A 14,487-nucleotide genomic window follows, 5' to 3' on the forward strand; every position below is an offset into this window, starting at 1 on the left:
CAAGATTATCGTATTTTTAAAAAAATCTAATGATAGGATTTTTCAGAAAATTGAAAAAACCGTAAAATGTCAAGAGTAAAGTGCCCTTATTTTAAACATTATATCGTTCTAAATGCTTAATCCCTATGTAAAAAAGTTATCTAAGCAAGAATATGTTATTGAATAAAATGAGAAAAATTTATTTTAGCCGTAAATCGAAAATAATGGGTCGAGCGAATCGGTCGATTGCGCCGAGACGCGCTATGATGCAACAGACGAGCGATTGGAACGCCCGAATATTTTCAAAGTCCCAACGTACCGGTCAAGAGTAAAGTACCATTTTCCTACATTAGATTTCGTTCTAAATGCTTAATCCCTATGTAAAAACGTTAGTTAAGCAAGAATATCGTATTTTTAAAAAAATCTAATGATAGGATTTTCCAGAAAATTGAAAAAACCGAAAAATGTCAAGAGTAAAGTGCCATTTTCTGACATTAGATTTCGTTCTAAATGCTTAATCCCTATGTAGAAACGTTAGTTAAGCAAGAATATCGTATTTTTAAAAAAATCTAATGATAGGATTTTTCAGAAAATTGAAAAAACCGTAAAATGTCAAGAGTAAAGTGCCCTTATTTTAAACATTATATCGTTCTAAATGCTTAATCCCTATGTAAAAAAGTTATCTAAGCAAGAATATGTTATTGAATAAAATGAGAAAAATTTATTTTAGCCGTAAATCGAAAATAATGGGTCGAGCGAATCGGTCGATTGCGCCGAGACGCGCTATGATGCAACAGACGAGCGATTGGAACGCCCGAATATTTTCAAAGTCCCAACGTACCGGTCAAGAGTAAAGTACCATTTTCCTACATTAGATTTCGTTCTAAATGCTTAATCCCTATGTAAAAACGTTAGTAAAGCAAGAATATCGTATTTTTAAAAAAATCTAATGATAGGATTTTCCAGAAAATTGAAAAAACCGAAAAATGTCAAGAGTAAAGTGCCATTTTCTGACATTAGATTTCGTTCTAAATGCTTAATCCCTATGTAGAAACGTTAGTTAAGCAAGAATATCGTATTTTTAAAAAAATCTAATGGTAGGATTTTTCAGAAAATTGAAAAAACCGTAAAATGTCAAGAGTAAAGTGCCCTTATTTTAAACATTATATCGTTCTAAATGCTTAATCCCTATGTAAAAAAGTTATCTAAGCAAGAATATGTTATTGAATAAAATGAGAAAAATTTATTTTAGCCGTAAATCGAAAATAATGGGTCGAGCGAATCGGTCGATTGCGCCGAGACGCGCTATGATGCAACAGACGAGCGATTGGAACGCCCGAATATTTTCAAAGTCCCAACGTACCGGTCAAGAGTAAAGTACCATTTTCCTACATTAGATTTCGTTCTAAATGCTTAATCCCTATGTAGAAACGTTAGTTAAGCAAGAATATCGTATTTTTAAAAAAATCTAATGGTAGGATTTTTCAGAAAATTGAAAAAACCGTAAAATGTCAAGAGTAAAGTGCCCTTATTTTAAACATTATATCGTTCTAAATGCTTAATCCCTATGTAAAAAAGTTATCTAAGCAAGAATATGTTATTGAATAAAATGAGAAAAATTTATTTTAGCCGTAAATCGAAAATAATGGGTCGAGCGAATCGGTCGATTGCGCCGAGACGCGCTATGATGCAACAGACGAGCGATTGGAACGCCCGAATATTTTCAAAGTCCCAACGTACCGATCAAGAGTAAAGTACCATTTTCCTACATTAGATTTCGTTCTAAATGCTTAATCCCTATGTAAAAACGTTAGTTAAGCAAGAATATCGTATTTTTAAAAAAATCTAATGATAGGATTTTCCAGAAAATTGAAAAAACCGAAAAATGTCAAGAGTAAAGTGCCATTTTCTGACATTAGATTTCGTTCTAAATGCTTAATCCCTATGTAGAAACGTTAGTTAAGCAAGAATATCGTATTTTTAAAAAAATCTAATGGTAGGATTTTTCAGAAAATTGAAAAAACCGTAAAATGTCAAGAGTAAAGTGCCCTTATTTTAAACATTATATCGTTCTAAATGCTTAATCCCTATGTAAAAAAGTTATCTAAGCAAGAATATGTTATTGAATAAAATGAGAAAAATTTATTTTAGCCGTAAATCGAAAATAATGGGTCGAGCGAATCGGTCGATTGCGCCGAGACGCGCTATGATGCAACAGACGAGCGATTGGAACGCCCGAATATTTTCAAAGTCCCAACGTACCGGTCAAGAGTAAAGTACCATTTTCCTACATTAGATTTCGTTCTAAATGCTTAATCCCTATGTAAAAACGTTAGTTAAGCAAGAATATCGTATTTTTAAAAAAATCTAATGATAGGATTTTCCAGAAAATTGAAAAAACCGAAAAATGTCAAGAGTAAAGTGCCATTTTCTGACATTAGATTTCGTTCTAAATGCTTAATCCCTATGTAGAAACGTTAGTTATGCAAGATTATCGTATTTTTAAAAAAATCTAATGATAGGATTTTTCAGAAAATTGAAAAAACCGTAAAATGTCAAGAGTAAAGTGCCCTTATTTTAAACATTATATCGTTCTAAATGCTTAATCCCTATGTAAAAAAGTTATCTAAGCAAGAATATGTTATTGAATAAAATGAGAAAAATTTATTTTAGCCGTAAATCGAAAATAATGGGTCGAGCGAATCGGTCGATTGCGCCGAGACGCGCTATGATGCAACAGACGAGCGATTGGAACGCCCGAATATTTTCAAAGTCCCAACGTACCGGTCAAGAGTAAAGTACCATTTTCCTACATTAGATTTCGTTCTAAATGCTTAATCCCTATGTAGAAACGTTAGTTAAGCAAGAATATCGTATTTTTAAAAAAATCTAATGGTAGGATTTTTCAGAAAATTGAAAAAACCGTAAAATGTCAAGAGTAAAGTGCCCTTATTTTAAACATTATATCGTTCTAAATGCTTAATCCCTATGTAAAAAAGTTATCTAAGCAAGAATATGTTATTGAATAAAATGAGAAAAATTTATTTTAGCCGTAAATCGAAAATAATGGGTCGAGCGAATCGGTCGATTGCGCCGAGACGCGCTATGATGCAACAGACGAGCGATTGGAACGCCCGAATATTTTCAAAGTCCCAACGTACCGATCAAGAGTAAAGTACCATTTTCCTACATTAGATTTCGTTCTAAATGCTTAATCCCTATGTAAAAACGTTAGTTAAGCAAGAATATCGTATTTTTAAAAAAATCTAATGATAGGATTTTCCAGAAAATTGAAAAAACCGAAAAATGTCAAGAGTAAAGTGCCATTTTCTGACATTAGATTTCGTTCTAAATGCTTAATCCCTATGTAGAAACGTTAGTTAAGCAAGAATATCGTATTTTTAAAAAAATCTAATGGTAGGATTTTTCAGAAAATTGAAAAAACCGTAAAATGTCAAGAGTAAAGTGCCCTTATTTTAAACATTATATCGTTCTAAATGCTTAATCCCTATGTAAAAAAGTTATCTAAGCAAGAATATGTTATTGAATAAAATGAGAAAAATTTATTTTAGCCGTAAATCGAAAATAATGGGTCGAGCGAATCGGTCGATTGCGCCGAGACGCGCTATGATGCAACAGACGAGCGATTGGAACGCCCGAATATTTTCAAAGTCCCAACGTACCGGTCAAGAGTAAAGTACCATTTTCCTACATTAGATTTCGTTCTAAATGCTTAATCCCTATGTAAAAACGTTAGTTAAGCAAGAATATCGTATTTTTAAAAAAATCTAATGATAGGATTTTCCAGAAAATTGAAAAAACCGAAAAATGTCAAGAGTAAAGTGCCATTTTCTGACATTAGATTTCGTTCTAAATGCTTAATCCCTATGTAGAAACGTTAGTTAAGCAAGATTATCGTATTTTTAAAAAAATCTAATGATAGGATTTTTCAGAAAATTGAAAAAACCGTAAAATGTCAAGAGTAAAGTGCCCTTATTTTAAACATTATATCGTTCTAAATGCTTAATCCCTATGTAAAAAAGTTATCTAAGCAAGAATATGTTATTGAATAAAATGAGAAAAATTTATTTTAGCCGTAAATCGAAAATAATGGGTCGAGCGAATCGGTCGATTGCGCCGAGACGCGCTATGATGCAACAGACGAGCGATTGGAACGCCCGAATATTTTCAAAGTCCCAACGTACCGGTCAAGAGTAAAGTACCATTTTCCTACATTAGATTTCGTTCTAAATGCTTAATCCCTATGTAAAAACGTTAGTTAAGCAAGAATATCGTATTTTTAAAAAAATCTAATGATAGGATTTTCCAGAAAATTGAAAAAACCGAAAAATGTCAAGAGTAAAGTGCCATTTTCTGACATTAGATTTCGTTCTAAATGCTTAATCCCTATGTAGAAACGTTAGTTAAGCAAGAATATCGTATTTTTAAAAAAATCTAATGGTAGGATTTTTCAGAAAATTGAAAAAACCGTAAAATGTCAAGAGTAAAGTGCCCTTATTTTAAACATTATATCGTTCTAAATGCTTAATCCCTATGTAAAAAAGTTATCTAAGCAAGAATATGTTATTGAATAAAATGAGAAAAATTTATTTTAGCCGTAAATCGAAAATAATGGGTCGAGCGAATCGGTCGATTGCGCCGAGACGCGCTATGATGCAACAGACGAGCGATTGGAACGCCCGAATATTTTCAAAGTCCCAACGTACCGGTCAAGAGTAAAGTACCATTTTCCTACATTAGATTTCGTTCTAAATGCTTAATCCCTATGTAAAAACGTTAGTTAAGCAAGAATATCGTATTTTTAAAAAAATCTAATGATAGGATTTTCCAGAAAATTGAAAAAACCGAAAAATGTCAAGAGTAAAGTGCCATTTTCTGACATTAGATTTCGTTCTAAATGCTTAATCCCTATGTAGAAACGTTAGTTATGCAAGATTATCGTATTTTTAAAAAAATCTAATGATAGGATTTTTCAGAAAATTGAAAAAACCGTAAAATGTCAAGAGTAAAGTGCCCTTATTTTAAACATTATATCGTTCTAAATGCTTAATCCCTATGTAAAAAAGTTATCTAAGCAAGAATATGTTATTGAATAAAATGAGAAAAATTTATTTTAGCCGTAAATCGAAAATAATGGGTCGAGCGAATCGGTCGATTGCGCCGAGACGCGCTATGATGCAACAGACGAGCGATTGGAACGCCCGAATATTTTCAAAGTCCCAACGTACCGGTCAAGAGTAAAGTACCATTTTCCTACATTAGATTTCGTTCTAAATGCTTAATCCCTATGTAAAAACGTTAGTTAAGCAAGAATATCGTATTTTTAAAAAAATCTAATGATAGGATTTTCCAGAAAATTGAAAAAACCGAAAAATGTCAAGAGTAAAGTGCCATTTTCTGACATTAGATTTCGTTCTAAATGCTTAATCCCTATGTAGAAACGTTAGTTAAGCAAGAATATCGTATTTTTAAAAAAATCTAATGATAGGATTTTTCAGAAAATTGAAAAAACCGTAAAATGTCAAGAGTAAAGTGCCATTATTTTAAACAATGTATCGTTCTAAATGCTTAATCCCTATGTAAAAAAGTTATTTAAGCAAGAATATGTTATTGAAAAAAATTAGAAAAATTTATTTTAGCCGTAAATCGAAAATAATGGGGACACCGGAGCTGTTCGAAGCGCCGAGACGCGCCGCGTACGGCCGAATATTTTCTAAGTCCCAACGTACCGATCAAGAGTAAAGTACCATTTTCCTACATTAGATTTCGTTCTAAATGCTTAATCCCTATGTAAAAACGTTAGTTAAGCAAGAATATCGTATTTTTAAAAAAATCTAATGATAGGATTTTCCAGAAAATTGAAAAAACCGAAAAATGTCAAGAGTAAAGTGCCATTTTCTGACATTAGATTTCGTTCTAAATGCTTAATCCCTATGTAGAAACGTTAGTTAAGCAAGAATATCGTATTTTTAAAAAAATCTAATGGTAGGATTTTTCAGAAAATTGAAAAAACCGTAAAATGTCAAGAGTAAAGTGCCCTTATTTTAAACATTATATCGTTCTAAATGCTTAATCCCTATGTAAAAAAGTTATCTAAGCAAGAATATGTTATTGAATAAAATGAGAAAAATTTATTTTAGCCGTAAATCGAAAATAATGGGTCGAGCGAATCGGTCGATTGCGCCGAGACGCGCTATGATGCAACAGACGAGCGATTGGAACGCCCGAATATTTTCAAAGTCCCAACGTACCGGTCAAGAGTAAAGTACCATTTTCCTACATTAGATTTCGTTCTAAATGCTTAATCCCTATGTAAAAACGTTAGTTAAGCAAGAATATCGTATTTTTAAAAAAATCTAATGGTAGGATTTTTCAGAAAATTGAAAAAACCGTAAAATGTCAAGAGTAAAGTGCCCTTATTTTAAACATTATATCGTTCTAAATGCTTAATCCCTATGTAAAAAAGTTATCTAAGCAAGAATATGTTATTGAATAAAATGAGAAAAATTTATTTTAGCCGTAAATCGAAAATAATGGGTCGAGCGAATCGGTCGATTGCGCCGAGACGCGCTATGATGCAACAGACGAGCGATTGGAACGCCCGAATATTTTCAAAGTCCCAACGTACCGATCAAGAGTAAAGTACCATTTTCCTACATTAGATTTCGTTCTAAATGCTTAATCCCTATGTAAAAACGTTAGTTAAGCAAGAATATCGTATTTTTAAAAAAATCTAATGATAGGATTTTCCAGAAAATTGAAAAAACCGAAAAATGTCAAGAGTAAAGTGCCATTTTCTGACATTAGATTTCGTTCTAAATGCTTAATCCCTATGTAGAAACGTTAGTTAAGCAAGAATATCGTATTTTTAAAAAAATCTAATGGTAGGATTTTTCAGAAAATTGAAAAAACCGTAAAATGTCAAGAGTAAAGTGCCCTTATTTTAAACATTATATCGTTCTAAATGCTTAATCCCTATGTAAAAAAGTTATCTAAGCAAGAATATGTTATTGAATAAAATGAGAAAAATTTATTTTAGCCGTAAATCGAAAATAATGGGTCGAGCGAATCGGTCGATTGCGCCGAGACGCGCTATGATGCAACAGACGAGCGATTGGAACGCCCGAATATTTTCAAAGTCCCAACGTACCGGTCAAGAGTAAAGTACCATTTTCCTACATTAGATTTCGTTCTAAATGCTTAATCCCTATGTAAAAACGTTAGTTAAGCAAGAATATCGTATTTTTAAAAAAATCTAATGATAGGATTTTCCAGAAAATTGAAAAAACCGAAAAATGTCAAGAGTAAAGTGCCATTTTCTGACATTAGATTTCGTTCTAAATGCTTAATCCCTATGTAGAAACGTTAGTTAAGCAAGATTATCGTATTTTTAAAAAAATCTAATGATAGGATTTTTCAGAAAATTGAAAAAACCGTAAAATGTCAAGAGTAAAGTGCCCTTATTTTAAACATTATATCGTTCTAAATGCTTAATCCCTATGTAAAAAAGTTATCTAAGCAAGAATATGTTATTGAATAAAATGAGAAAAATTTATTTTAGCCGTAAATCGAAAATAATGGGTCGAGCGAATCGGTCGATTGCGCCGAGACGCGCTATGATGCAACAGACGAGCGATTGGAACGCCCGAATATTTTCAAAGTCCCAACGTACCGGTCAAGAGTAAAGTACCATTTTCCTACATTAGATTTCGTTCTAAATGCTTAATCCCTATGTAAAAACGTTAGTTAAGCAAGAATATCGTATTTTTAAAAAAATCTAATGATAGGATTTTCCAGAAAATTGAAAAAACCGAAAAATGTCAAGAGTAAAGTGCCATTTTCTGACATTAGATTTCGTTCTAAATGCTTAATCCCTATGTAGAAACGTTAGTTAAGCAAGAATATCGTATTTTTAAAAAAATCTAATGGTAGGATTTTTCAGAAAATTGAAAAAACCGTAAAATGTCAAGAGTAAAGTGCCCTTATTTTAAACATTATATCGTTCTAAATGCTTAATCCCTATGTAAAAAAGTTATCTAAGCAAGAATATGTTATTGAATAAAATGAGAAAAATTTATTTTAGCCGTAAATCGAAAATAATGGGTCGAGCGAATCGGTCGATTGCGCCGAGACGCGCTATGATGCAACAGACGAGCGATTGGAACGCCCGAATATTTTCAAAGTCCCAACGTACCGGTCAAGAGTAAAGTACCATTTTCCTACATTAGATTTCGTTCTAAATGCTTAATCCCTATGTAAAAACGTTAGTTAAGCAAGAATATCGTATTTTTAAAAAAATCTAATGATAGGATTTTCCAGAAAATTGAAAAAACCGAAAAATGTCAAGAGTAAAGTGCCATTTTCTGACATTAGATTTCGTTCTAAATGCTTAATCCCTATGTAGAAACGTTAGTTATGCAAGATTATCGTATTTTTAAAAAAATCTAATGATAGGATTTTTCAGAAAATTGAAAAAACCGTAAAATGTCAAGAGTAAAGTGCCCTTATTTTAAACATTATATCGTTCTAAATGCTTAATCCCTATGTAAAAAAGTTATCTAAGCAAGAATATGTTATTGAATAAAATGAGAAAAATTTATTTTAGCCGTAAATCGAAAATAATGGGTCGAGCGAATCGGTCGATTGCGCCGAGACGCGCTATGATGCAACAGACGAGCGATTGGAACGCCCGAATATTTTCAAAGTCCCAACGTACCGGTCAAGAGTAAAGTACCATTTTCCTACATTAGATTTCGTTCTAAATGCTTAATCCCTATGTAAAAACGTTAGTTAAGCAAGAATATCGTATTTTTAAAAAAATCTAATGATAGGATTTTCCAGAAAATTGAAAAAACCGAAAAATGTCAAGAGTAAAGTGCCATTTTCTGACATTAGATTTCGTTCTAAATGCTTAATCCCTATGTAGAAACGTTAGTTAAGCAAGAATATCGTATTTTTAAAAAAATCTAATGATAGGATTTTTCAGAAAATTGAAAAAACCGTAAAATGTCAAGAGTAAAGTGCCATTATTTTAAACAATGTATCGTTCTAAATGCTTAATCCCTATGTAAAAAAGTTATTTAAGCAAGAATATGTTATTGAAAAAAATTAGAAAAATTTATTTTAGCCGTAAATCGAAAATAATGGGGACACCGGAGCTGTTCGAAGCGCCGAGACGCGCCGCGTACGGCCGAATATTTTCTAAGTCCCAACGTACCGATCAAGAGTAAAGTACCATTTTCCTACATTAGATTTCGTTCTAAATGCTTAATCCCTATGTAAAAACGTTAGTTAAGCAAGAATATCGTATTTTTAAAAAAATCTAATGATAGGATTTTCCAGAAAATTGAAAAAACCGAAAAATGTCAAGAGTAAAGTGCCATTTTCTGACATTAGATTTCGTTCTAAATGCTTAATCCCTATGTAGAAACGTTAGTTAAGCAAGAATATCGTATTTTTAAAAAAATCTAATGGTAGGATTTTTCAGAAAATTGAAAAAACCGTAAAATGTCAAGAGTAAAGTGCCCTTATTTTAAACATTATATCGTTCTAAATGCTTAATCCCTATGTAAAAAAGTTATCTAAGCAAGAATATGTTATTGAATAAAATGAGAAAAATTTATTTTAGCCGTAAATCGAAAATAATGGGTCGAGCGAATCGGTCGATTGCGCCGAGACGCGCTATGATGCAACAGACGAGCGATTGGAACGCCCGAATATTTTCAAAGTCCCAACGTACCGGTCAAGAGTAAAGTACCATTTTCCTACATTAGATTTCGTTCTAAATGCTTAATCCCTATGTAAAAACGTTAGTTAAGCAAGAATATCGTATTTTTAAAAAAATCTAATGATAGGATTTTCCAGAAAATTGAAAAAACCGAAAAATGTCAAGAGTAAAGTGCCATTTTCTGACATTAGATTTCGTTCTAAATGCTTAATCCCTATGTAGAAACGTTAGTTAAGCAAGAATATCGTATTTTTAAAAAAATCTAATGGTAGGATTTTTCAGAAAATTGAAAAAACCGTAAAATGTCAAGAGTAAAGTGCCCTTATTTTAAACATTATATCGTTCTAAATGCTTAATCCCTATGTAAAAAAGTTATCTAAGCAAGAATATGTTATTGAATAAAATGAGAAAAATTTATTTTAGCCGTAAATCGAAAATAATGGGTCGAGCGAATCGGTCGATTGCGCCGAGACGCGCTATGATGCAACAGACGAGCGATTGGAACGCCCGAATATTTTCAAAGTCCCAACGTACCGGTCAAGAGTAAAGTACCATTTTCCTACATTAGATTTCGTTCTAAATGCTTAATCCCTATGTAAAAACGTTAGTTAAGCAAGAATATCGTATTTTTAAAAAAATCTAATGATAGGATTTTCCAGAAAATTGAAAAAACCGAAAAATGTCAAGAGTAAAGTGCCATTTTCTGACATTAGATTTCGTTCTAAATGCTTAATCCCTATGTAGAAACGTTAGTTAAGCAAGAATATCGTATTTTTAAACGAATCTAATGATAGGATTTTTCAGAAAATTGAAAAAACCGTAAAATGTCAAGAGTAAAGTGCCCTTATTTTAAACATTATATCGTTCTAAATGCTTAATCCCTATGTAAAAAAGTTATCTAAGCAAGAATATGTTATTGAATAAAATGAGAAAAATTTATTTTAGCCGTAAATCGAAAATAATGGGTCGAGCGAATCGGTCGATTGCGCCGAGACGCGCTATGATGCAACAGACGAGCGATTGGAACGCCCGAATATTTTCAAAGTCCCAACGTACCGGTCAAGAGTAAAGTACCATTTTCCTACATTAGATTTCGTTCTAAATGCTTAATCCCTATGTAAAAACGTTAGTTAAGCAAGAATATCGTATTTTTAAAAAAATCTAATGATAGGATTTTCCAGAAAATTGAAAAAACCGAAAAATGTCAAGAGTAAAGTGCCATTTTCTGACATTAGATTTCGTTCTAAATGCTTAATCCCTATGTAGAAACGTTAGTTAAGCAAGAATATCGTATTTTTAAAAAAATCTAATGATAGGATTTTTCAGAAAATTGAAAAAACCGTAAAATGTCAAGAGTAAAGTGCCATTATTTTAAACAATGTATCGTTCTAAATGCTTAATCCCTATGTAAAAAAGTTATTTAAGCAAGAATATGTTATTGAAAAAAATTAGAAAAATTTATTTTAGCCGTAAATCGAAAATAATGGGGACACCGGAGCTGTTCGAAGCGCCGAGACGCGCCGCGTACGGCCGAATATTTTCTAAGTCCCAACGTACCGATCAAGAGTAAAGTACCATTTTCCTACATTAGATTTCGTTCTAAATGCTTAATCCCTATGTAAAAACGTTAGTTAAGCAAGAATATCGTATTTTTAAAAAAATCTAATGATAGGATTTTCCAGAAAATTGAAAAAACCGAAAAATGTCAAGAGTAAAGTGCCATTTTCTGACATTAGATTTCGTTCTAAATGCTTAATCCCTATGTAGAAACGTTAGTTAAGCAAGAATATCGTATTTTTAAAAAAATCTAATGGTAGGATTTTTCAGAAAATTGAAAAAACCGTAAAATGTCAAGAGTAAAGTGCCCTTATTTTAAACATTATATCGTTCTAAATGCTTAATCCCTATGTAAAAAAGTTATCTAAGCAAGAATATGTTATTGAATAAAATGAGAAAAATTTATTTTAGCCGTAAATCGAAAATAATGGGTCGAGCGAATCGGTCGATTGCGCCGAGACGCGCTATGATGCAACAGACGAGCGATTGGAACGCCCGAATATTTTCAAAGTCCCAACGTACCGGTCAAGAGTAAAGTACCATTTTCCTACATTAGATTTCGTTCTAAATGCTTAATCCCTATGTAAAAACGTTAGTTAAGCAAGAATATCGTATTTTTAAAAAAATCTAATGATAGGATTTTCCAGAAAATTGAAAAAACCGAAAAATGTCAAGAGTAAAGTGCCATTTTCTGACATTAGATTTCGTTCTAAATGCTTAATCCCTATGTAGAAACGTTAGTTAAGCAAGAATATCGTATTTTTAAAAAAATCTAATGGTAGGATTTTTCAGAAAATTGAAAAAACCGTAAAATGTCAAGAGTAAAGTGCCCTTATTTTAAACATTATATCGTTCTAAATGCTTAATCCCTATGTAAAAAAGTTATCTAAGCAAGAATATGTTATTGAATAAAATGAGAAAAATTTATTTTAGCCGTAAATCGAAAATAATGGGTCGAGCGAATCGGTCGATTGCGCCGAGACGCGCTATGATGCAACAGACGAGCGATTGGAACGCCCGAATATTTTCAAAGTCCCAACGTACCGGTCAAGAGTAAAGTACCATTTTCCTACATTAGATTTCGTTCTAAATGCTTAATCCCTATGTAAAAACGTTAGTTAAGCAAGAATATCGTATTTTTAAAAAAATCTAATGATAGGATTTTCCAGAAAATTGAAAAAACCGAAAAATGTCAAGAGTAAAGTGCCATTTTCTGACATTAGATTTCGTTCTAAATGCTTAATCCCTATGTAGAAACGTTAGTTAAGCAAGAATATCGTATTTTTAAACGAATCTAATGATAGGATTTTTCAGAAAATTGAAAAAACCGTAAAATGTCAAGAGTAAAGTGCCCTTATTTTAAACATTATATCGTTCTAAATGCTTAATCCCTATGTAAAAAAGTTATCTAAGCAAGAATATGTTATTGAATAAAATGAGAAAAATTTATTTTAGCCGTAAATCGAAAAAAAGACTGTTCGTTTCTCTGTCTCTCTCGCGCGATCGAAGTATTGATGTTTCCCGGCAAAGTAATGGGATATTAATTAAACTTTATACACGAAATTACTCGTTTTGATCCCCGCTACACAGCCGTATACTTTTTATAATTTTGTGGAATCGGGAACCTTGAAATATTTAACATAACGCGGATCGACTGTCTCTGTCCCTTTCTAGATCGGAATAATCGATGTTTCCCGGCAAACTATTGGGAGATTAATTAAACTTTATACATGAAATTACTCGTTTTGGTCCCCGCTACACAGCCGTATACTTTTTATAATTTTATGGAATCGGTAACCTTGAAATATTTAACATAACGCGGATCGACTGTCTCTGTCTCTTTCTAGATCGGAATAATCGATGTTTCCCGGCAAACTAATGGGATATTAATTATACTTTATACACGAAATTACTCGTTTTGATCCCCGCTACACAGCCGTATACTTTTTATAATTTTGTGGAATCGGTAACCTTGAAATATTTAACATAACGCGGATCGACTGTCTCTGTCTCTTTCTAGATCGGAATAATCGATGTTTCCCGGCAAACTAATGGGATATTAATTATACTTTATACACGAAGTTACTCGTTTTGATCCCCGCTACACAGCCGTATACTTTTTATAATTTTGTGGAATCGGTAACCTTGAAATATTTAACATAACGCGGATCGACTGTCTCTGTCTCTTTCTAGATCGGAATAATCGATGTTTCCCGGCAAACTATTGGGAGTTTAATTAAACTTTATACACGAAATTACTCGTTTTGATCCCTGCTACACAGCCGTATACTCTTTATAATTTTGTGGAATCGGGAACCTTGAAATATTTAACATAACGCGGATCGACTGTCTCTGTCCCTTTCTAGATCGGAATAATCGATGTTTCCCGGCAAACTATTGGGAGATTAATTAAACTTTATACATGAAATTACTCGTTTTGATCCCCGCTACACAGCCGTATACTTTTTATAATTTTGTGGAATCGGGAACCTTGAAATATTTAACATAACGCGGATCGTCTGTCTCTGTCTCTTTCTAGATCGGAAGAATCGATGTTTCCCGGCAAACTATTGGGAGATTAATTAAACTTTATACATGAAATTACTCGTTTTGATCCCCGCTACACAGCCGTATACTTTTTATAATTTTGTGGAATCGGGAACCTTGAAATATTTAACATAACGCGGATCGACTATCTCTGTCTCTTTCTAGATCGGAATAATCGATGTTTCCCGGCAAACTATTGGGAGATTAATTAAACTTTATACATGAAATTACTCGTTTTGATCCCCGCTACACAGCCGTGTACTTTTTATAATTTTGTGGAATCGGGAACCTTGAAATATTTAACATAACGCGGATCGTCTGTCTCTGTCTCTTTCTAGATCGGAATAATCGATGTTTCCCGGCAAACTATTGGGAGATTAATTAAACTTTATACATGAAATTACTCGTTTTGATCCCCGCTACACAGCCGTATACTTTTTATAATTTTGTGGAATCGGGAACCTTGAAATATTTATCATAACGCGGATCGACTGTCTCTGTCTCTTTCTAGATCGGAAGAATCGATGTTTCCCGGCAAACTATTGGGAGTTTAATTAAACTTTATACATGAAATTACTCGTTCTGATCCCCGCTACACAGCCGTATACTTTTTATAATTTTGTGGAATCGGGAACCTTGAAATATTTATCATAACG

Source organism: Megalopta genalis, unplaced genomic scaffold (genome assembly GCF_051020955.1).
Source record: "Megalopta genalis isolate 19385.01 unplaced genomic scaffold, iyMegGena1_principal scaffold0260, whole genome shotgun sequence".
Classification (NCBI taxonomy): Eukaryota; Metazoa; Arthropoda; class Insecta; order Hymenoptera; family Halictidae; genus Megalopta; species Megalopta genalis.